The sequence below is a fragment of the Coturnix japonica genome, chromosome 8 (assembly GCF_054131305.1).
Source record: "Coturnix japonica strain WE chromosome 8, WE-NBRP24, whole genome shotgun sequence".
Classification (NCBI taxonomy): domain Eukaryota; kingdom Metazoa; phylum Chordata; class Aves; order Galliformes; family Phasianidae; genus Coturnix; species Coturnix japonica.
In genome coordinates, this window is record NC_140670.1 from 25,962,064 (window position 1) to 25,986,179 (window position 24,116).

The window sequence follows — 24,116 nt, forward strand, 5'->3', positions numbered from 1 at the left end:
CTTCTTACATGCCTCTACTTGTCATTGTCTGCTTATGCATCTGTGCACACTACATAGGCAGACATGACCGTGTCCTTTCATGCAGAAAGTTCTCCACAAACTGTCTATGGATTGCTATCCACAAATATCCATATATTTTGTATATCATATACAGTTGTGTACCTGGACACAAACACGCATTTCACCTACTGTCCACTCTGGATTTGGTATTATCTGGGCAAAGTTAACCTACTGTTATTTTCTTCAGCAGTGAGCCTTTGATCCCCAGGCAGACGACAGAGCACCATTGTATTTAAATGCAATGAAAACATGTAAGTATATATATAAGTGTATTTATGAACACACACAGAGTTTCTGCTCTGCAGCCTCGTGCAGCCTGAACAACATGTAAACAAATTTCTTATTTACTGAAGCCTTGAGCCAGGCAACAGGAAGAATAAGACAAAAGAGGTGGCATTTAGGCTATGATATAGCCTTTTGCTATGATATAACCTTTTGCTTTACATATGTCTGTGTATTCATGCATGTATTCTACTCATTCTTTTGATTTGCCCTTTTACAGAGACATTATGACAACTTTGGGCTCATGTCAACATGCAAACTGTCTTCACGCAAAAATCAGTGTGTTGGAGCCAGTACAAGTGGCTGTAGATTTCTCAACTTTATCACCTATTTCAGGTAACAAGACATATTCAAAGTCACTTCCTTGTCAAAAGATGGAAGTAGAGGACAAAGCAGAAACAAAAATCTTCATAGAGCATATCTTTTCTATATGGAAATGTGACTTTGACCACTGCTTGCATTGGGGTCAGGTTTTCATTTCAATACTGCAGAAAAGGACACTTGATTTTGGATAGCTTTCGAGAAACAACTTTCCCAAGAGTGTAATGATCTTCTGATTGTTGCATATGGCACTAGGACCTTAATAAAGGTTCTGAAGTCTTTGACTCTCCAAATGAGGATAAGCACCTTGCTAGAAAAGCATAGCTTTCCAAGTTTCGAATAATTTTTTTCCCACAGAAATTATTTAATGTGTTTAGATATTTCCCTTTAGGTCAAACTATCTCTACAATTATTTTAGAAGCTGAAAAAGAACAAACAAAAAATCTCTTTTGTATTGTGACCATAGGATTCATAACTCAAACTAAAGCTACAACTGGAACCACAGCTTTGTGTGACCCCAAGCACAACTTTATGGACATGCCACTTGTACTGACATAAAGTTTACAGTTGTATTTAGGCTGTTAAGAGAAAAGAAAGGGTTTTTTTTTTGTTTTTGTTGTTGTTGTTGTTTGTTTGTTTGTTTGTTTGTTTTTGCTTGCTACCGTAAATAGAGGTTCATGCCAAAAACATCAGCTATGAAACTCCTGTTTCACCTTTTGCTATTTGTTCATAAAAGCTTGCCAAGTGCACGACCCTCATTATGTACTTTGTCATAATAACTGTATGGGAACACCCTGCAACTGCTTTGCTCCAAAGTGAGCTTCTGTGAGAAAGAGAAGCAAATACATGATGCTGTAATACTTTCAGCAGGCACTACTGAGAGCTCTGAGGACTGATGTGTCAGCTGCTCATCGATGCAACCTTAGTGTTGAATACTTTGGGGAAGCTTTCAGAGGAAAGGGAGAAAAAGTGCAGGAGTAAAAATAATGGGCCAAAATTATTTGCAGGTGAAGATGTGCTGAAGCAAATTGTGGTTTCACTGAGAAGTTTGCCCTGTTGTGTTCCAGGCTTCTTGTTTAGGTTGATTACATGGCTACACAGAATTGATTTCTTGAGCTTAGGACAGTTGGCAAACTTGACTAGACTTAAAATGAACCTCTTTGATTCTGTCTACAAAATTAGAGCAGATTTGATAAAGTAAAGATGTATCCTTTGAAGTATTCCCTATCAACATAAGTGCTAAGAACACTTGAGCGAAGGAATTTTAACAGTTTTGAAAGCAGTAGCAAAAGAACATCAATAAGGATTGCAGCTAAGGGCATGCCCACAAGGCACTATACTAACTGTATCTATCCTGCAGGCAATAAGCAATTGCTAAAGATTCCAGACTTTTTAAAGTTCATAGTTCATCTCATAAAAACTTTACATGTAACTTATGATAGGATTTTGCTGGATGGGTTTGGCTTCCACTAGATGACTCCAGGAGAGGATTGTAAGTTGATATGCATATAAGGAAATGAAGAAACTTCTTTTTTTCTCTTGTAGCAAATGACGATTGATGACAGGTTGATCTTGCAAGGTGCAGAAAGTGTGCTCATGTCCTGTTATAACAGGTTTTACACCCATGAAGGTGATACACGCTTCCTCCAGGCACTTCAGCAGATAAACACCAGCCCAAATGCTTTGTTGATCCAAGATCACATCATGGAAGAAAACAGGGATATCCTTCACACTTTGGATTTGTCATGGGTGCTAGATTTCAGGTGTCCATGCTGCTGTAAGTTATTTTCCCTCAAGCAGGGAAACACTGTAAAAGCCAAACAACAATTTAGTGTAAATTTCAGTTAGACCAGACATCTATTTGGCAACTCTGATTCTGCTGGCCCATCAACATCAATGCTACCACTGCTGTGGATAGCGTGTGTGTTGGTTAACCCACTATGGCAATTAGCAAGGCAGAGAACAAAGAAAGGAAAGAACACATCTGGACAGAAATGAGAAGGAAACCAAAAAGGAGGTTTTGAACTGCAAAGATGCAGACACTAGGAGGTGAGTCACAAAACAACTCGGATATTTAATTTGGGAAACAGAAGATATTTAATTTAAAAGCTTTTACTTTTCTATGTGGATTTCATTCTGGTGGTACTCCACAGATTCCAGTGTGACCACGGCAAATTAGTGGAAGCCACAGTTATGAAAATAAGGATTCTTAAATATGATCATGTCACTGTGGCTTAAGGAATTTCTGTGTCAGCTGAGCTGTGGGAACTGACATGCGTGTGCCCTTAGCTGGCCATGAGCACAAGTCAGTGAGTCAGTGTACATGTCTTTCAGTGTCATTTAAGCAAGCCTTTTTCAGTTCATACTTGAAATGGGTGAAGTATATGTACAGTTTGTTGTTGGTCATCATCTGATGAGTAGAAGGGATTCACTAGACTACAGTAACTCAAAAATGTTGGACTCTGTATCAGAAATTGGTAATCAGAGCCTGAACCTCTGATTAATCAGCTGAGGCAAGTGTCAGGTCAGCTGTGAGAGCACAAGTGAGAGTAATTTAGCTGTGCTCCCGGAAGGGGTAGAGCTTGACTCCACCTCCTCTAGACCTTATTTAAGGGCTGACCACCACTAAGGCAGCAGCATCTCTTGGAGTTTGCTCTTTGGTGGAGATTGCCTCAACTTTTCCCAGCAGACTGAAGGCTTCCATACTGGTGAGTTTTTCTTATAAATAACCCTTTGGATATTTGCTACAGTCTTTATGTTATTGTCACTGTACAGACTCCTTAAACTAAAAGCACCAGAAATGTCTGTGTGATGCTTTAAATCACTGAGCATTTTTCCCTAAATCATGTGGTTCCTAAATTCCCTTCATGGTTCTTCCTCAAATTTGCTGTGAAGGCATTGCTTCCACAGTGGCACAGAAAGTAAAAGAACTAAAAGAGGCTGTGAACAGAGAGTAGCTGAAAGGGTCTCAAAGTGTGAACATGTGTTCTCTCAATGAGCCATGATCCCAAGGCAGTGGACTCACTAGGGTAGTTTTCTCTGTTGACTTCAATGCATTTAGAATCATACCCAGCTTCTCATGGTTTAACAAAGAAAATATAGGCCAGGAAAACACTTTGCTCAGACATCATTTTTTCCTAGATCATAAGAGATGCCTTATAAATGCCCACGAGAATAATTTGTATTGGAAATTAGTAGTTTTTTTACCTTTATGATTTCACTATGTTAAACTTTACCTTTCTCAATGCTGAAGCTTTGCTACTGATTGGGTATCACTCTGCATTCACTGAAAGCTAATACAAACTGGCTGATTAGACAACCCCAGGCACCACATCTTAAGTAGCTATTAAACAATAATTATAAATAGGAACAGCTACAACTGACTTCTGTTGAAACAGTGCTTATTATTATATAACTCATTTTCAAGTCAAAACGAATGCTTAATCAAAGCACAAAGCAAGCAGTTTGAAAGTTCTGAGCTGGCTTTGCCAAGCTATAATGCACCAACGTCTAAATTAGTGCTCAAAACAGTCAATGATGGTAGATGTACAGCAGAAAAAAGAAATGGAGGAAAAAGATAAGGGTTCACAGGCATAGTCAAACTAAGAACTTTGTCTGAAATGATTTCATGTGGAGCCCTACAGGAAACCATGGCATTTGCATCTTTCACCCAGAGATGCTTGTCTGGGGTCAAGAATAAAAGCTGCATGCATTTTTGGTGTGTCACATTGTTATTATAGACACTGCCATTTGCAAAGCATTGCATCAAACTTTGCAGCTGAAGACATACAAGCTTTGATTCATCTGGTTCAGAAACACTATGAATTGATCCTTACCCAATAACATTTTTGCTTTTAACAGGCTCCTTAATGAAAATTCATAAGAACCTCTTCAGATAAATAAGGATACGTTCTAATCTTTATTGTACTGGTATGAATTTGGAGCAACTTCAATGAAACTAGAGGAATTGCTCTGGATTTACTAATATCATAAATGAGAACAAAATGAAAACCAGAGATTTTAGGAAGACTTAAGCCACCAATTCAGCTTTCTGAATTGGAAGGTTGCTTATTAAGTTTATAAACTTCTCTCTTCTTCCCTCTTTACAATAACATCTTTCTCAACAGTTCTTACTAAAGCTGCATGAAATAAATGGTCAGGATGTTTAAGTTTCCACCCTGTACCACCTGCAAATTACAGGCCAGATCCATTTGCTTGATTGAGGCAAGTAAGAGTCATTACCACATAGGTCAGCTGATTTTTCCCTTCTTAAACACCTGCAAATGCAAGTCACCTGGGACTTTGAACCTATTAAGGTTCTTATAATTGAGACAAGGGTAAAATAGTTTGTAAATTGGTACATGAACAGAAAGATGAGAGGGGGAGAGAGAAAGACGCTCTGGTTGGATGACAGGAAATCATATAACCATATTTGCAACTGAGCTTTGGGAGCATGGTCTTTATAATGAGGTTAGATAATCTAGATAGTAATAAGGATAGGAAAGTCAGCAATCATAATCATATTTAATGGACTCCAGATGGAGAAGTATAATTGTTCTCATTATCATTGTGAAAACTCCAAGGAAATAAAATCCCAAGATACTTTACCTTGACAAGCAACCTGGAACAATATTGACATCAAGTCATGGGATTTGTAGGTAAAGTCGTCAGTTATTTCCTTTTTGTAGCATTCACTTCTAATGTAATGGTTTGATTAACCTAAGACATTTTGATGTGAGTATAAAAGCAATGTTAATGAAATGCCTGCTTAATTGACTGTGCATCTCTACACCATATGATGTGGTGACTTTCTAAATATGTTGTGGAATTAAAAAAGCCAACACCAAAAGCCTTGTATACCATGAGACTTTTCCTTTGTAATGTGGTTACAATGAAATATGATTGTAAGTATAGGCCTTTTTGGGTGCAGCTGTTCTTTTTGTTTGGCTTGATAATTGGAACCAGTCCCATGGGCCTATTTGATGTTATCTCTTGTTTAAAACTAAACTGTCAAAGCTTCTCCCCCCTGTGTACTCAACAGGGAGTAGTTCTGGGGAAACTTTCTTCTTAAGTATTTTTAACCCCTCCTCCCCGCACGCATTCTCTTAACTGAACCAGGGCAGTTACGAAATGATGCCTTCACAGGAACATTTGTACAGCAAAATATTTCTTTGTGGAAAATTGAGCCTTTTCATGTTATACAGCTTTGTAAGAGGGGCCTAAAACAAAACGATCCCACAGCAGAAGTCAGATGATCAGGGTGTGCTCTCTGAGTTTTATGACAATTTGCTGTATCTACAAAGAGTGCCCTGTGCAGCATCCCCCTGGCATGAGAGGAGATCAGGGTGTGGGATAGAGACACAGATGTCTCCCACGGTATGAATGAAGTTTTGATCCAGCAACAGCAGAGCTGTTTTTCCACGCAAGAGTGACTTTAATGTGCCTGATCCCAAGCTAATGTGTTCAGGCAGTGTTGCACTGCGGAGAGCAGTGAGTTGGGGGTGACATTATCTCAGTCATGTAGGCATGCCCTGCACTTTACGTTATTTAGATGTATCTTCAGAATGCTAAGATTTGCTTCAGGAGGGGTTAGATTCTAAGCTTTGGTTTAGTCCCCTGAATGGCAGATGGTAGCAAGGAGCATGCCTCCTGCAGTCAGGTGAGGAGATATTTTAGTTTTGCTTCACATCTTTCATTTTCTTTTGCAGTTATTGTCTTTGCAGTTACAGAATTCAGACAGCTCAGACGTGTGATCTCAGAATAGACAGAACACAAGGCAACAGCACAAAGCTGTGCCAGAGGAGGCTCAATAATGTGCATTAACTTTTTTCTAAAGTGATCAAGCAGTTGGACTAAGTGATTTTTGAAGATCCCTTTCAACTGAACTTTTTTTATCCTGTATATATATATTTCTATATTGAAGAAACAAAAGAGAGACAAAAGTTACTGGCTTTCTGAGGTAGCAATAAACACACACATTAGTACACTCAGCTTTATCCCAGGTGCTCTCAGAACATGAGAACTGCAGAGACCAGACTCTAGCTGACAGACTGATGCACAGAGCACTGATAGGCTTTCTCCATGTTTCTGCAGGTTCTTACGTGTCCCGTGCACGTCTTGCTTTTCTTGAGTGTGCAGAATAAGAGAAGCTTTCAGTTATTACCCAAAGCTGTATTTGTAAAAGAATAGCATGCAGATGTTTTGTTTCTCCTACATTTACCTCTGCAGAGATGTGGTGGTTTCTACAGTGACTGCAAGTTGTGTGCTAGTACTAGGTTTTGCTTTGTATCATGCACAGGTTATTTCTAATACGAACAGAACATCCGATGAAAGATGAGATATTATTTCTTGGCCTTTGTTGCATTAAATCTTGCCTTTATCTTAGATCTCTTTGTCACTCCTGTTCCTTCCAGTGTTTAAGACCAAATGCATCACCTTCTACAAATGACCATCTGTTTCTATCGTACAGACTTGTGTGAGGCCACCTTGAAGAGCCCTTTTGAGTAAAAGAAGTAAAAGCTGCTGATAGCTGTAAAAACAGCAAATGAGTTCCTATCTTGTGCAGCACTCAACACAACTAAGGTGCTTCTGGCAAGCGACCTCATTGCAGTGCACTCTAGAGAGTGGCTGATGGGAACATCTAAGCACAGGCTGTAGCCTGCAGGTTGATTAAGGGCCTCAGGAGAGTAAAGGTGCTTGTGATGCCCATTCATGGAAGAGCAATGGCCAAGTTCTAGTCCCTCTTGCTATCCCAAATGCATCTCCGCAGAGCTGTCAAGTGTTAGATGGGGAATGATTCTTATGTCCCTTGAGGGATGCCAGGACTCAGTACTTTGCAGATAAATATAAGTTTCTATTTAAAACCAGTACTACTGGGACTAGATGTAAGAAGGGCTGGAAAAAGTCAGTTCTAAAAATACAGGAAATAGCTATATGGTTACAGAAGTGAATTTCCAGCTGTGGGTAATCATATAACTCACATATTAACAATGAGAATCCACTGTGTAAGGGGGAAACACAACAATTCACATAAGCTTGAAAGACAATGGGCCAATTTGTGATCAGACTGTGGAAAAAGAAGGAGAAGAGAGAATGTATGGAAGGCAGAAAAAAATAGGGGAATGGTGCTTTGTTACTGAACAGTGAAGTGAACAATTCTAGAAAGACTGGTAAGAGCAAAGAGAAATGTTCATTTGCATTTAGGAGGCCCTGCTTGCAAAGGTGAGGTTAAGACCATTGAGCTGAAACAGCCAGAAGGCCCTTTTGCCGAGCTGTCCCATTTGTTCATAGATTCAGCTCATGAAGCTCCAGAAATGAATCCAGTATAATCTTTACAACACCTACCATCCAAGGCTCTCCCAGCAATTCTGAACTATTTCTAATAGCAGCCTGTCTCATAGCTGACAGAGAACCGATTATCCTACATGTTTTATAGATGGGAAAACTGAGGCATTCACCTTGTCACTTACTGAAAGAGTAGAAACAGAACTCATCCGTCTTTGCTCCATTTTCATAAATTTTAATTAGTCATCCAAACTTCCACTTCCTGTCAGGCCTTTTAGCTGCAAAGTCCCTATCTCACAGAGTTTTTCTGGCAGGTTTCTGGAAAAGTTCATTTTGTCATTTTTTTCCTCCCCTCAGTCCTGCTGCAGTCTTCCCTTTTTCTTCCTATGGGCCTCTCCAGTGAGTATTCCTTTAAAATCCCTTCCCAGTAATTGTCACTGTTATTCTAAGCAATAGTAGATGGTTTTGATCTGTGGAGCTATGTAAAAACTGTGTTCTCAACCTGTCTCTCTATCTGATTTTATTCTTCAGTGTTAGAGCTTAATTCTCACGGGCTTGATCAGAACAGTTGCTTTTGTATAGTAGGACTAATTTTAACCAATCATCCAATTGTCAAGGGGTTACTCCTCTCATTTCAAGGCGGCTTCTTTATAGTATTCTCTTTGGTTCCCCCCCAACACACTTTATAGCAGAGGTTGTGCAATAACACTACAGAAGTATAGTTATTGCTGCAAGGCTTTTTAGGCTCTAACATGGATTCCTCCCTAGGGAAGGTGGGGGGAGGGGGGTTATATTTGTCTTAATAGAATCATTGTGGCTTATGTCAGTGGTGCAGGCTGCTCTTAGAACTTTCTGCTGCAACTACAGGTTTGTGTCTTGCTTGTGATTCTCTTCTCTTCCACAGAAAGCAGAATTTTTCCTTCTGTTAATCTGTAAGCTTGAGTAAATCAAATAGTTTTAGCCACTGAGAAAGGATGTGATCCAAATCTGTAGGAAGTCAATGGAAGCACCTTACATGTTTATGGGAAAAATAATCCCCCCAAAGTCAGTCAGTTACGTCTGCAATTAGTAACTCCTTCTCCTCCCACTCCACTTTCCACAATACTGTTATTACAAAGCATTGCAAAAGCTGTTGCATAGTGTCACCTAATCCACAGGAACAACATAAGGAAAAAGCTATGTGGGAAAAATCCTCCCCTCTCCTTTCTGTATGCCATGGAGTCTCCAGAAATGTACATCTGATTATATCTCATGTTCTTTAAGGACTGACTGCAGACAGTTGTCAGGTACAGAATTACTTAATTCTCATCATAGTTAAAATAGTTGGTGTTGTGCAAATACAAAACAAACACAAAATGTTCTGTAGCTTCATTTTTTTTGTAAAAACCTATAGGCTGTTCCAGTTTCCTACTTTTATGCACTATAGCAAGACACTGAAATGTAACTGCCGCATCCAAGTAAAGCAATTCCAATGTGTTTTATCACTGAAAAATAACTTCCATGACAAAATGGCAAGTTAATTTTTACTTCCACTGTTTCTGTAATATCTGTGCCTCATAGATAGTATGCTGGAATACATACCGTCACATTCTATCTTCAGACAAAGGAAATAATTCAAAACAGAGATGAATGGAGCAATTACTCTATAAATTTTTGCTAAATTGTTTTTCTTCTTTGGTTTTGTTTTCTAAGGAAGAACTGTCTTGCTCTTTATGATTTGCTGTTGGATGACGCTCTAAGAACTGAAGAAGAGTAATCAGACATAAACCTCAACCCTTTGGAGGCTCTTGGCTGCCCATCAGCACTGCAAATTACGGGTACTCTACTTTGGGTACCCAAACTGAAAGGTAAGAGCTGAACACTAGTTTTTTTTGTTTCTAAATCTCATCTTCCCACTTAGACGTCCTCATATATTGAGCAAACAGCTTCACTTCCTGAGCTACTCACTCGAGTTTCTCAGCAAGAAGGGATCAAGCTTGAGACCATGAGATAAAAGCTGTTTTCAGTTATATAATTTTGCTCATTGCCTTTTGAGCTGCAGGCTTGAATCAGCCCTTATTTTCAGGGTTTTCAGTACCTGTAACTGCAGTTCAGGGAAAGTTGGGCTTGGTGGATTTCAGGTTTTTTTTGGGCTGAAGGCAGTAAGCCCAAAGATGTGAAGCCTGGCAAGGAATCCCACAGCTGGCAGCCCTAGGTGGAAGTGGGAGTGTGTTTATGCCTTCAAAAGCCAGCAAAAGGAGCCTTAGTGGGCCCTGTTGCCTTGATGTGGAATCTAGCTTGAAAAAGCAAGATTGTTTATTAGTTTAAAGTGGTAGCAGCTAAGGGCCTGGGCAGGGAAGATGGGCCATGCATGCACAAACAAAAGTCAGAATTGAGAAGCAGGCTGTGGCAGGGCACCAAACTGAGCTCGCTTGCCAGGTTCATTTGGCTTTGCCTGCTTATTTTCCACTTTTTACAAATATTTCTTTCTCCCATCTCGCTGTGTGAAAGAGCTGCACACACAGAAGGGCAGCAGCCCAGTGGGAGGAGAGGCACGATGAGTGGCCGTGAGCGCCACATGGGCACACAATGTCCCCTCTCCCTGTGCTTTTGTATATGACCATGTTTTCAAACATGCTGCCAGGTCATATCACCTTGAGTGCAACTTGCAGAAAGAAATAATTAAAACAATACAGCTACTGAGATGGAAGTGATGGGATTATATCCAGTGGTGTGCCTCTGAAGCAGGAAGTTGGGAGTTTTGCACAGCTTTGTCTGGACCTCAGGGAAAGCCAAAGTGACCACAGTGAAGACGGAAATAGTTTCTGCAGCCAGCAGTGGGGCTTGGGCTGTGCAGCCTGAGCAAAATGGGGCTACCATAGGGTCTGATGTTGTCCTCTGGAGGATCCCTGTCTTCTATCCATGCAGGCACAGGCTTTCAAAGGATAAGAGGAAAGCTGGAGAAAAGTCCTGGTGTAAACGAGGCCTTAAGGCTACTCAGAGACATGTTAATGCCTGTTATGTATCTGGTGTGTTAGCAGGACTTTTTGTTGGATCTGCTGAGGTTCACCGTTAAAATCCGTGTTTAGGGACTTTTAAAGAATGTTGCTTTTTGACCCAACAGACCACAGTGAGCATTTTGGCTGTATTTACAGAGGCAAATGATTATTCAGGGACTCTTAAATGTATATACTGTGCAGCTACCAGGAATGCACAGGAGGGCTCTACATATACTGCAGGGCAAAATGTGTAGTATCCCCAACATGTGTGCCAATGCTGCCATGGAAAATGCTTCAGATGGATGTGGTAGCATGTTACTGATACCTGCCTGGTCCAGCATGTGGGCTGGGCACTCTTAGAATTACAGACTGGCTTAGGCTGGAAGGGACCTAAAATATCAGCCCTTTGCCTGGTTGCTCAAGGACCCATTCATCCCAGCCTTCAGCATCTCAAGGGTGGGGCATGTGTGACTGTCTTTGAATGTGGTCATGCAGAACATATTAAGAGATATTCTGAGGTGCATCTTTTTGGCACTGATGCAGCTCACACCAGAACAATAATTTGAGTGTTCTGAGGACGGACAGTGACAGTCTTTCCTGTAAGAGCAGCCACACATGAACAGCATCCCCTCCAAGACTGCTGGGCTAGGCTTTGAATGAACTGAAGGCTAAGAGGGGTATTAGTCTGAAGGGTTTTTATTTTGTTTGTGTTTGTTTTTAATTTGTTTTCAATTATTACTCATAGTAAGCACTCAGAAGCCAGTTCAAGAGCCATACACGAGCTGCAGCTTGGTCTTTCCTGTCTTTTCTGGTTCTGTTGTACAGAGCAGATTAGAGGTTAAAGCAGGTCAAATATAACATTTGCCTGTGCTGCTTTTGTTGTTGTTGTTTTTTTTTTTCTTTTTTTCCATTGTGTGTTTTTTCACTATTTCTTACTGTCTCTGACCAAGTGCAGAGAACATTTGTAAAGCTGAAATGAAAAGGAAATCCTCCAGGAGGCAAAAAGGCTTGCAGAAGCTGCTAAAACCAAATGAATCCCTCTCAAAGGAGCCGAAAGCATGTAAGATAATGCAGGAAACATTAACATAATATTATCTTAACCTTGTAGATAAGATTATCTGATGCGTGAAAATGGTCATCTTTTGTATTGATTCTACCGTGCCATGCAGCAGTTCTTAGGAAAATGAATGGGTCATTAAATGTTCATTACTTGATAGGCTCTAAAGCAGAAAAGATGTATTAGCAAATGAATTAACTGCTTTGTTACAGTTTGAATATATCATTAATGTGTGTGTTTTTCTCACACAAGAAGTGAATTGTATGCATCTGCAGGGCAGCAGTGTCTGTAGGCTGCTGCAGAGCAATATTTACTTAATACTTGAGAGATATTTACACTTCTAGCAAATTCAGGTAAGCACTGGTCGTTTATATGATAAGTGAGGATGGATAATTTGGTACATTATTTATCCATTAATGATACTGTCATAGGAGAGTTATACCTAATGTTACAAGGAAGCCCTAATACTCTCTTGGTGATGTGCTCACTGTAGTAGTGCTGCCTCAGCCATGCCTCAGTGGCATCACTGGGGATGCTCAACTGAAACTTGGGGAGATGCCCGTGCTAGCACAAAAGCAGCATCTGCAATGCTTAATTTCCCCAGGCATATGGCTGTGAGAGGGCTCGTGGTGAGGTACAGCCCCTTGGAGTAGCAGAACTCATGAGCAAGTCCCACTGTCCTGAGGGGCAGTGACAGCTGGATGTGTTTCCAGGTTTGGCCACTGCAGGTGCAAGCAGCAGAACTGTGTCCGTTTGGGTGCAGCCTTTGCACACTGTCCCTTTCCTGCAGTTCACAACTGACCCTCGTGAGAGCTGATAAGCAGAGCTTGCTTTCAGCAGCTGAGGGCCTTGAAACACAGCATCACCTAAACCTTGCTCAGGGCTGCCCAGTACAGAGAATGCTAGTTATACATTGCCTGAAACAACAACCTGGTGCCACAGCAGAAACACCACAGGCTTTGCTTGCCTCAACCACAGGATTGCTCCCTCCAGTGCTGGTGGCAGAGAGTGTTTTTTAATCTTTCTTTTAAAAGCCAATAAGGCTAATAATTGTATTTGAAGCTGCTTTTCAAAGCCATTTGTGTCCACCCCTGCTATGACTTTAAGTGTTATTATAAACATATTAACCAATTATGTGACATACTACCCAGAGGGACAGTCAAGAGCATGGTTTCGGCTTGCACGATTGTTAGTGAAATCCCAGGCTGCAAAGCTGGATAGCAAAACTGTGCCAGGAAACCTCTGCTGATGGTTCTGAGCACAGCACAGCTGTGAGTGCAACTCAAGCTGTAGCTTGGACGAGGCCTCAGAGACTAATAGCTCTGCTTAGAGCCAGACATTGTGCAGTCAAGAGCTGAGCAAAACTCTGCTTTGTAGCTCACTCCTAACCTGCAACACCACCTGCTGTTTCAATGCATGGTCTCTCAACAGCAGATCCTTCTCTCTCTGCTCAGTGCTATGGTTATGCTGAGAGAGGCAACGTGACTTTGTCCGCTACCCCCAAGTAGAGCTTCCTTGGCAAACACAAATATGAGTGTGAAGTAAAAAACTGGTAGGTCTGGAAAACAAACACAGGAAAAAGAAAAAGAAAAAGGAAAAAAGTATAAAATGACTGCTTCTTCCTTTTCTCCATTCCCTTCTTTTTCACCATCCTCCTTCAGATTTGTAAGTGCTAAGCAGAACCCCAGGGCTCCTGCTGGTTCTCTACGGGGAGACTCTAATAATATTACTTCTCATGTCCAGAGTAAATTGAGGTGGCAGCCCCCCTTTTTAAGACCTTTTCTGAAGGAAGCTCTTGTATCCCCCTGAATCTCCCAACTTCTGACTTTTCCCTCACGCTGTTCCTGCTGCACATACCCATGGCTCCTTCAGGAGAAGCTGTACTTCTGCAATCCCTCAGCTTGTTTGGAGCAGGTAGATGGTGTGCAGAGGAGAGCTCTGGCTCTGTTCCTTACTCTGCAATGCTTGGCTAAACCAGCAGGAATGGCAGTCGGGACAGACCATGGTGGTGATTTCATCTCACCCTTCTCCAGTAGTCAGTGACCATCCCTTTGTGGGCCACCAGGGAACTCCATCCCAGATGAGCATCCCTATGCCTTATGCCTTCACCGTTCTGCTCCTGGGGTGATACCATTTATGGACTTTTCTCAGGACGGGGTCTACTAACTCAGCCAAGTGCTAAATAAGTAACAGAATGATGATTTCATTCTTCTATTTAATTTAGGTTTCACAATCTGAAAGAATATCACCCTGAGCCTTCTCTCTTCATTTCCCAAGCTGTTTTTATTGCTCTCCCATCACTTTTGCTCCATGAAGTTGGGTGCTGATCCTGTAGGAATAAAAGAGCTCTGCACCCATGCAAAGCCCATTTTCTTGGCAGTCTTGAGAGCTAAACTGTTTGTCCACATTCAGCGTTAGATTTACAGGGGGACAAGAGGAGCTGTGTTTTACAAAACAATGTTTTCACCAGAAGTCTGAGGAGTTTCCAACTTTGGGCTTTATTTGTATTTTAAATTTAGCATTTGCAGATGTTTTATAGGCATCCAACTATTTCAACAAAATGATCGCTTGACAATATTATATTGCTGAGCCTTGAACTCTGTCCAGCTTGCTTTGTTTACAGAAGACCACCTGCAGCCATGGTATATTTTGTGACCTTCTATGGAGAAACAAAACTGTGAGTAGAGGAACATTACTCAGGTCTTTTTCAGTTCATGAATGAAGCCCACTACAACATGTACAGGAGGGTATTAGGAGGAGATGAATTAATCATGACACGCTACAGAGAACGAAACACTTGCCATTCATTTAACAGTCAATCAAGTATCTGAGAAACTATAGGCCCCTTTGTGGTATGGGAGCACACGACTCCATCCTAGTCCTACCAGCAGTGACTCAGTGGTGGGAGGCATAATGTCATGGGTTATTCCTGTTCATTTGGCCTACTGCAAATTTCCATGAAACACCAATGGAGGAAAAAAGAACCCACTCCTGGGATGAGCAGGGGTGAACTGTGCCTTGCCAAATGCTACGTGTAATGTCAATGCACAAGTACATCTGCCCACCTTATGTTCCTCTACCTTTGTGCAGAAATTAAACGCTGCCAAAGAAGCAGAGCTCTGCAGAAAAAAAAAAGAAAAAAAAAAAAGGGGGGGGGGAGAAAAAAATAAAATAAGGAATTAAGCAGATACGTTTATCAGAATTTCAAGGAAGACGTCCTTTCTTCCTGCAAAGGTACCAAACTGCTGTGTAACAGAAGCATAAGGTGAAAAATTAAGTGCCAGTATTTATTAGCCAACAATGTGTGACCTTGTTTCTGAGCAGCTGAACTGTGGGTAGAGTCGAAGTGGCTCTTTTGCTTTCAGGACCTCTGTAGGAGGTGACTACAGTCAGAAGCAGCCAAAAATATTAGAACTGGTAAAGCGTCAGGCTGCATATCTTGCTGCCATCTGGCCAATGCAAACAGTTTACTTCTGTTAAAGCTTGTGAAGAGAAAGGGAATAAGCTTTTGATTACAATTTGTTCACAGTGAGAATTTATCCAGCAGCTGTAGTTTCAAATTTTTATGGTTCAGGTAAAACAGATTATCACCAACCTAAATGATTGGGGTTGGACTAGATGATCTCTTGAGGTCCCCTGCAATTCTGTGACTCTTTAATTATGTTTTTCAGTACATAAGTATTGGGGGAAGAAAAAAATAAAAATAAAAAAGCCCAGGCTGGTTAGCAGGCTTTAATGTGAGGCAATGCTAAAACCATTTATCACAATTTCCACTCCGATTTAGAGGGATGCTTGATAGGCCAGGCCTGTAAACGGAAACCACAGCAGTTTGTTTTTTTGTGAGAATATAGGATGTCACCCTTACTGTATGTCCGGTTTTCACTCTTTAGCACATATTGGCCCTGTCTCTGCGACTCCTGTGGATATGAACAGCTATACAAAAGGCATTCATATCAGTGGGACCAGAGCAGAATGTCCCACAGGACTGTTCACAAAGAGCTGTTTGCTGTGGAACATGGTGAGAACAGCTCTAGCTCTGGCTTTTGCTGAGGACTAGCTGTTAGCAATATGTAGCTGCAAGGTCCGGATCTGGCTGGAGAACATGTCCCTGGTGTTTCATCCAGTCATTCACACAGCAGTGTGAAGCACAGGAGTCCTCTGCTCTCTTCAGCCACGTTTTGTGCGCCAGGGAACTTAGATAAAGGCTTAGGAGGGAGCTGAAATGTACCTCCGGGTTTTGAGGGCATTTTAATTCTGAATCTCAGCTGCAGGAATGTGTTGGGTAGCACATAGAGAGTCCAGACTGAGTTAATTGGGTGAGTCCATTGGGGTGGCTGAATATTGCTTTGCAACACAGCATGTGCCAGTGTCTTCCTCTGGAAAATCACTGCTCCCCAGCCCACTGGGCTCTCACCTGAAATTGATCATTCCTGTGACTCATGATGTCAAATTACTCTTTCCTTGCTCCCTCTTTACAATTATCTTTCTTCCTCACCTTTCCTTTCCTTTGTCATCTTGGCCTGGAAATGAGGCTTGATTGTTTCAGTTACACAATCTAAACACGGATAAGCTGCAGCCAAATCTCAAGTCTTGGGCTAATTAATGACACAGTAGCACAGTTTCCCTGAAGAGAAGTCTGTCATATTTCCCAGGTTTGCATTAGTCCTCGTACAATTTGAGAAGCGACAAAGCACTACCCCAAACCTGCCTCTCCATCTCTGGTGTTTTCCATTTAATATGTTTCTCCTTCCTCTCTAAACTCTTTTTTCTGTCTTTCAGCAAGTGTGAAACAATTTCCTCTTTTTACAGGGGCCTAGTGGCAAGCAGATTAATGAACCCTTAACACAACATGGAACGCTGCTGCCAAAAAATGTATGAAATGCATTCAGCAGTCCCCACAGTGCACTGTATGAAGGACAATTACTGAAAACAAAAGCTGCAGAGCAGTTCTCTTCTGTTTCCAGCAGTCTGAAGGGCTTGAATCAGGCCTAGGGAACTAAGAAGTGACCTTGGCTTTTCTTTTAATTTTAATTAGTCAGCACCAGGTATCTTTTATGACTTCAAATGTATCAGAAGTCAGCCCCAGTGATAGGAACCTGCATCCTCCTTCATTCCTGGTGCAAGTGCTCCCATGTCTGATTTTACATCATGGACAAGTCTGACTTGCACTGTCCCCTGATGTTAATGTGCTTTTGCTCGAGTTCTCTGTCTTGTTCTGAACTGGAATGGAATGTTTTATATTTCAGAGTTTTAAGTGGGGAGATCCTTTGGTTTCTCACTGGCTTTTACAGCTCCTTGCTAACCCTACTCAGTGACTCTGTGTGAAGTATTTGGAAAATAGCTTTCTTTCTGTCTTCCCTTCCTTTTTTTTTTTACTTTTTTTTTTTTTCTTTTTTTTTTCTTTTTTTTTTCTCCCCCCCCTTCTTTAATGAGCCTTTGTTGGTCCAGCTTGCTCTCTTGGTCTCTCTTAACGCACTTGTGTGTGGAACACTAACTCCTTGAAATGTGAAACAGATGGATGAAGTGTGGGACTCGGAGATATTTGTTTTGGAACAGCGCTGCACATCAGTGTCTGTGGAAGAATTTCCAGCAGCTGGGTCAGCCCGCTGAGAGTTCCCCAGTTTCAGCACAAAAGAGAATCCCCCAAAGAAGTTTTGGCGGTCCCTAGATCTCCCCCAGGGAGTTTTTGCAGCTCATGAAATGCAGACTTTGCACTCCCAGGTCGACATCTGGTACTTCCAAGTTCAAGTGCTAAAGGTGAAGTTATTTTATTGCAGGGAGCTTCAGGCGTTTTGTTTGCTTGTTTGCAAAATGCTCAAGAAATAATGAGATTTTAAAAGCTTTATTGAAAACTTCTTGCATTTCAACAGAGGCTTCCACCTTCAGAGATAAAATTATGCTTTGTAGCTGCTAATGACTGTAGCCTCCCAATACTCCTGTGAAAAAGGTATAAGGCAGGGAAATACTTCTGTGAAAAAGAGTCGCTTTTACTATATGGGGACACAGGAGGTGAAATCCAGGTCCCAGCTGAAGTCAAAGGGAAAATTCCCTTGATTTCAGTAGAGCCAGGATTCCACTGGCAGTGATTAGGAGGCTGAGGCCACAAATCCTTGCTCACAGTCTGGCCATTACATGGACAAGCAGTCCATTGTAGCTGTGCACTCACATAAACAAGACTTAGTGGGAATGGGCTCCCAAACCTACTTTTTTATTTTCAAAAGTGGTCACTGATTTGGGATGCCTGGCTTGAGGCACCTGAAAAGGCTTTTTCACTGTCAGGGAATTTTTGTGCCTGAAATCCATCTGAGTTGGAACCTAAATCAGCACCTCCAACAAGTCAATCTCAGTATAGCAATCACCCTCCTAAAAATTTGCCTTTCTTATGTCATTGTGAAAGGCCAAGAATAACAGACTTGGGATTTGGGATTCCTAGTCCTCAGGGCTGTGTCCAAATTCTTTATGTTTATCTTTTATCTTTCAGATATTGGGAGCACCTCTGAGGATGGGCATCCTCATTTACCATGAGCTGGAGCATTCCCCCGCTGAGGTGGGTCTCTAGGCTGGCACATGCCCAGAGAAACAAGTCACCATGAAGCAACACAAGCAGAGGCGATGTGTGGTTTTTGGACTCTGCAAACAAAAACATACCATGAAGCCAGCATCCACAGGTACTGCTGTCCCCACAGAGCTCCCAGACAGACAATGAGAGGAGGTAACAAGGACTTAGAGGGACAGAGTTGGGCACAGGTGGTGGTTGTTGGGGCACATGAGGAGGGGAAGAGTTCATAGTACTGCCGAGAGAGCAGAAGGATATCGGTGGGTGGGAGATTTTCTTTCTTTCTACACTGGAGTTCCCACAGCCCCTTCACCACAACAAACCCCACTGCTGCCAAGTTTAGATATTGAATCCCTGGAGCATGTCCAAAAAAGGGGAATGGAGCTGGTGTCTAGAGCACAAGTCTTCTGAGGATCTGATGAGGGAGACTGGGATTGTCTAGTCTGGAGAAAAGGAGGCTCAAAGAAGACCTTATGACTCTCTACGACTCCCTGAAAGGAGATAACAGTGAAGTGGGAATTGGTCTGTCTTCCCAAGTGAAAGAGACAGGATGAGAGGTAATGGCTTTAAGTTGCACGGGGGGGGGGTTACAGGTTTGACATTAGGAAAAGTTTCTTCACAGAAACAGTGGCAAGACATTGAAACAGGCTGCCCAGGGAAGCAGTGGAGTCTGCATCCCTGAAGGTTTTCAAGAAAAGGCTGGATGTGTGGTACTGAGGGACATGGTTAGCGGGCATGATGACTTTAGTGGTCTTTTCTGGTCTCAATGATTCTGTGATTCTATAGAATCTGAACTTAGCTTGACCTTAGTGGCTCCTGATCTGCAAAGGAAACCCAGTGCCTGGTATTCACATCAAACCAAAAAATTTGAAGACACCAGTGCCCCCAGTATGGAGTTCAGCGGTGCACCTACAGATCATGGAGACCTCTTGGGCAGGCACATATGGGCCCTGGGCAGGCTGAATACCTCATAGGACATGTAGCCAGCACTACCACACCTTAGGGCTTGGCAAAGGAGAGAGTCTATGTGGTACACCAGGCTTAATCACACACCTTACAGGCATTCACCATAGACCTAAGTCTTTCTTCTCAGATCCCTGCTACATTCTCAGCAGAGCAGCAGCTTTGCCATCAGATTCTTCAGGCCCAGGGATGCAAGCAGGGAGCCCAGTGCCAGACTGCCCTCCTCATTCTCCTCCCCAGTAGCCACCTATTTCTAAAGCAGGTTATGATATATGGTGCAAATTTACAGCACATCAGCTAGGCTGCAGTAACTCATGCTCACGCTTGGCCCCATGAGGTAGCTGTGGTAAGCCCTTGCATTAAATATGAAGTAGCTTAACTGTCAAAGAGCAGGAGCTGAGCTGCCATGCATTTACTGTGGCTTGCGAGCTCAGATGTTTCCCGCGGAGCAGCTGACGCGCTGCAAATTTGCACCTTAGCATTTCTCGTGGTGAGCTGCTCGTGCGGCTAAAGCCACGGAGAAGGCATGTGAGCTAAAGTGGAGGTATTGAAATTCAGTAGGGCAGCAGCTTGGGGGGCATCTCACATTCACGTACACACATACATGTATCATTTTCTTTTCTGTGGGTTTCTACTTTCCAGGAGATTAAGGTCAGCTGAACCAAAGCTGACAGTGATACTCTGCCAAAAGTGGCAATTTTTACCTGCTTGAGAGTTGAAGATGGACAAAAGTCAGTTATTAGCTCTGGTTTCTAGATCTCAGCGAATAGCTGTACTGATTTCCCTAGTACCTTCATTGTAAGATATCAGAAGGCCTCACAAAGTATTTCAGGCACATTTTACATGTAAATGCAAGAGATTTAACACTGTTGTCTGTAACTCAGACTGCAGCCTGGCATAGCATTACTGTAATTTTGTCAAGACCACACAGAGAGTGAGAACTGATGGCAGGAGAAATCTTGTCCCCCCACTCCTGTCTGTCCTGCCCCAGCACTTTCTGCTGGCTCCAGCCTTGGGTTAGACCTTATCAATTACAAGCCTGTTTTACCTGACTTGACTTAGCAAGGCAAGTATCACGCAGGTTGTGTGGTACAGATTATTTATGATGAATCAGCCAAAGACTGATCAGAAAGTATTGTTGGCAAAGGAATGAACAAGGAGCTGATGTAAGCAGTGTGCTCGTGATCACAAATATGATCACACCGAGGTACATAAACTAATCTTTCCCCAGGGACTGCTCTAACATAATGTTAGAGTCCATGTTTTCCAGTTCCCTGGTGTGGGGGAAGGTAGGAATGGAACGTTTTCCTGAATGTGTCTACATCCCTCTATAACCATCCATACCTGGAGCCAGAGCCCTGAAGGGAGCTGTGCTGAGTCACCCAGCTGAAACCTCCTTTTCTTTTGGCATTTAAAAAGCTAAGTGGGCTTCCTAAAGGAGGCACGTCTGGTCTCACGCCGTGCTCCAGCATCAATGGCCAGAGAGCTCTGTTCTTTGAGGCAAAGCATCTGTGCTCACCACATTGCCTTTCACAGTCTTCTTGTGGAATCAGGTCAGTTATATTTTCAGGGCCTAATTCAGCCTTGTTGAGGTGAGCCACATGTAATAGATGCTGTTCATCTTTTTGCCAGCTTCAGACTGAGCAGTTATTTATGATGTTAGACCTATTTGTGTAAACCTATTTGTAAGTAACTCCAAAGAATGTAAAGATTTTATGGGAGATAGGAAAAATCCTTGGATCAGAATCAGTTTGGTTTTGCTGCTTCTCTCTTTCTTTTCTAGTATGAGAAGACAAGAAAACTTATCGATTTATTATGTTCTCATTAAGCAAAGACTGAGTTGCTGGAGAGACAGGAGAATGACAGTCTTTATGTGAAACCTCTCTGAGGATGATGAATGTCAAGCACTTCACTGAGCCCAGATCTATTGTTTTGGTCTCTCTCGGATGTTGTTGGTTTTTTATGCATTTACAGCAATAGTGGATTTGGTGTTTTCACAATGTGTTTCTCTCTGATCACAGTGAATGTTGAACCTGAGTTAGGGAAGTAGGCATGGATATCACTGTCAATTTCTCCCCTTCGTGCAAAATTATCCTGTGGGGAGAGGGAGAGTTTAATCTCTCTGAGTGGTGGGTTGCATGAGCTGTCAGTGCAATGGTCACAGACACATAACTTTTCAGATATCATCTTGATAATAACACTTTTATTCAGACATCCTCATGCACTTAAAACGAGTGCTTGAGCACAATACAGTTGATATTACTCATTCTGTTTGTATGAATTTCCCTGCTGTTAATGCAGGGAGAATTTTGTTTTTCACTGATTTGAAGATGTGCTTCTACCCAGGACTGCAACAACTGCAAGTCCTCTCAAGATTTCATTATGCAGAATTGTAGCACCAGGCCAAAGCTAAACTCTCTGAGGTGGAGCTTTGATGAAAGAACAATTTCCTATCCAGCGAGTGTGGTTTCATCAGTATGAAATATTTTACAGGAATGTGTCAACTCTGATGATATTTTCAAAGATAAGAAGTTGAAATGAATAATTGTGACACTATAATTTTATTTTAGTAATGCTGAAACATTTTGTTACAGCAAGACAAAATCTTTCTTACCTTCAAAGATAAAAAGGTTTGCTATGTCGCTGGCATTTCAGTTCATTTTATTTAGACTCCTAGGTCATATCAACATTTCTTAACCCTATGCCATCTAATAGCCCTGTGTCTGGTATTCTTCAGATACAAGATTTTAATGGTGCTCGTTATTAATTTATGAATATATATATATATATATGTATAATTTATTTTCAGTAAGATATGTATGTTTTTGGTTCCAGAAGAGAAAATGATCGCAACATCGGGATTTCCCATAGGATGGAAACTCTGGTCCATCCATATTATCCCATGAAGGACTCTTCTTCATGACTAGGAAGTGTGGACTTGTTCCAAGTGCAGTACAGGCTCCAAGAGTCCCAAACCACCAGAAGCTCCCAAAGCCCCAAGAGCCCACAATCAAAGTAAAAAGGAGAGGGCAACAGATGGATGGAGACAGATGGAGAACCACAAAGAAACCAGGAGACACAACAGGTCAGCCTGATAACAACCATTTGAGTGGTTTCCTCTTCAGCTCACACTCAGATCTTACAGACCTGTCTTCCTTATGCTGTTCTTAACACTTTCATGTCTTAAAAGGACTGTGCACTTTATGTCTTGGTTGTACAACAGTTCTTGATAGGAATTTAATTCATATTTACCTTCATCCTGTGAGCTCAGAGGCTGTTGCTAAGTAAGAGATACCTATTGTTGTGTGTAAATGCCCCCCTCACATGGCTTTTCTATGGGATAGAAGAGATTAAGTCAGAAAAAAAAATATTGCATTCTTACAGCAATTAGTAGTAGTTTTCTGAAAAAAAAAAAAGAAAAGAAAAGAAAAGAAAAGAAAAACAACAGAAAAACCACCCAATATCTGATTTTTTTTTTTTTTAAATGGAAAGTTTGAACTAAAGATATGTGTTTTATATAGATGTGACATGCATGGCTGGCTAGTATATAACCCATGACCAAGCATTAGCAGCTCTCAGAGTAGATAGAGAATGTAGAGCTGGTAGAAACCATTAAACACTTTCATACTCATATGATAAATGACCACCGGGAGTTAGAAATTGTATTGCCTTACAAAATCCAAAAGAAATGTTGATGCTTGTAAACCTCTTTATCTAGAAAGAATTATGATGAACATTATTTGGCCAACAGCAAATGAAAAAACTTATGACAGAAGAAAACAAAAATGTACTTTAAATTTGTGAAAGTCTCTATAGAGAGCAAAAGGGGTGAAGGTGGCAAAATTGCTGGCAGCATAGGACACTCCAACAGCAGGAAAATCTGATCTTCCTTGTTATGTGGATGAGCGAGGTCACAAACCAGTACACGCTCTGAGAATATTCACTGATGCTGTGTGTGTGGTTTGATGGCATTTCAAATGCCATTTCTATAACTAACAGCAGATTTCTTTCCTGAAACACTGTGCTAAAGGAACAGATCCACACAGCTTACAGTACATTTTCAGATGAGATCTGCTGAAGGATGTCCTATGGAAATGAGAGATGAAAGCACTGAATTTCGATGGGATTGGCTTTGCCTCTGTGTACAGCGGTTTCCCTTACAAGCAGATTTAAGGCTGATGAAGTAACTGGTGACAACACCAGACTGGTTCTATTTCTTCAGTATCTCTTAAGCTTTGGTCTTCTGTGACTTCAGTGGGAGCTTGAATACCACAATCCAAACAAAATACAAAGTTCTGCAGTTCGGTTAGCCATGGTTATAGTCTATTGTGTAATGAGACAAAGAGAAATGTAGCTCTCCACAAAATGGAACTGCTGCTGCTATTTTATGAAACAGCTGCATTCAGAATGCCAGCAGAAGCTGCCGTTTGAGTGTTTTATTGGGATTATCTGTTAGGAATAAATTAAAGATTGCTTCATTTAAAATGTGCTGCAGGAACTTGGCAGGTTGAAAAAAAAATCAATTTGTCGCCAGAGATCTTTGTTAAGTCAGTTATGATGAGAAGATGAGGACTTCTGCATCCTTCCATCAACAAAAGGAATAAATTATCACAAT

The 24,116-nt window shown here is 41.6% G+C and overlaps 1 long non-coding RNA gene across 1 annotated transcript; it reads left to right on the top strand.

Annotated features, from left to right (window-relative positions):
* The first annotated feature begins 558 nt into the window (after positions 1–558).
* On the top strand, positions 559–22,908 carry LOC116653604 (uncharacterized). Its single transcript, XR_004307741.2, has 4 exons — positions 559–678; positions 9,640–9,794; positions 18,464–18,650; positions 22,337–22,908. It is a non-coding gene; the product is annotated as an uncharacterized LOC116653604 (long non-coding RNA).
* The last annotated feature ends 1,208 nt before the right edge of the window (positions 22,909–24,116 follow it).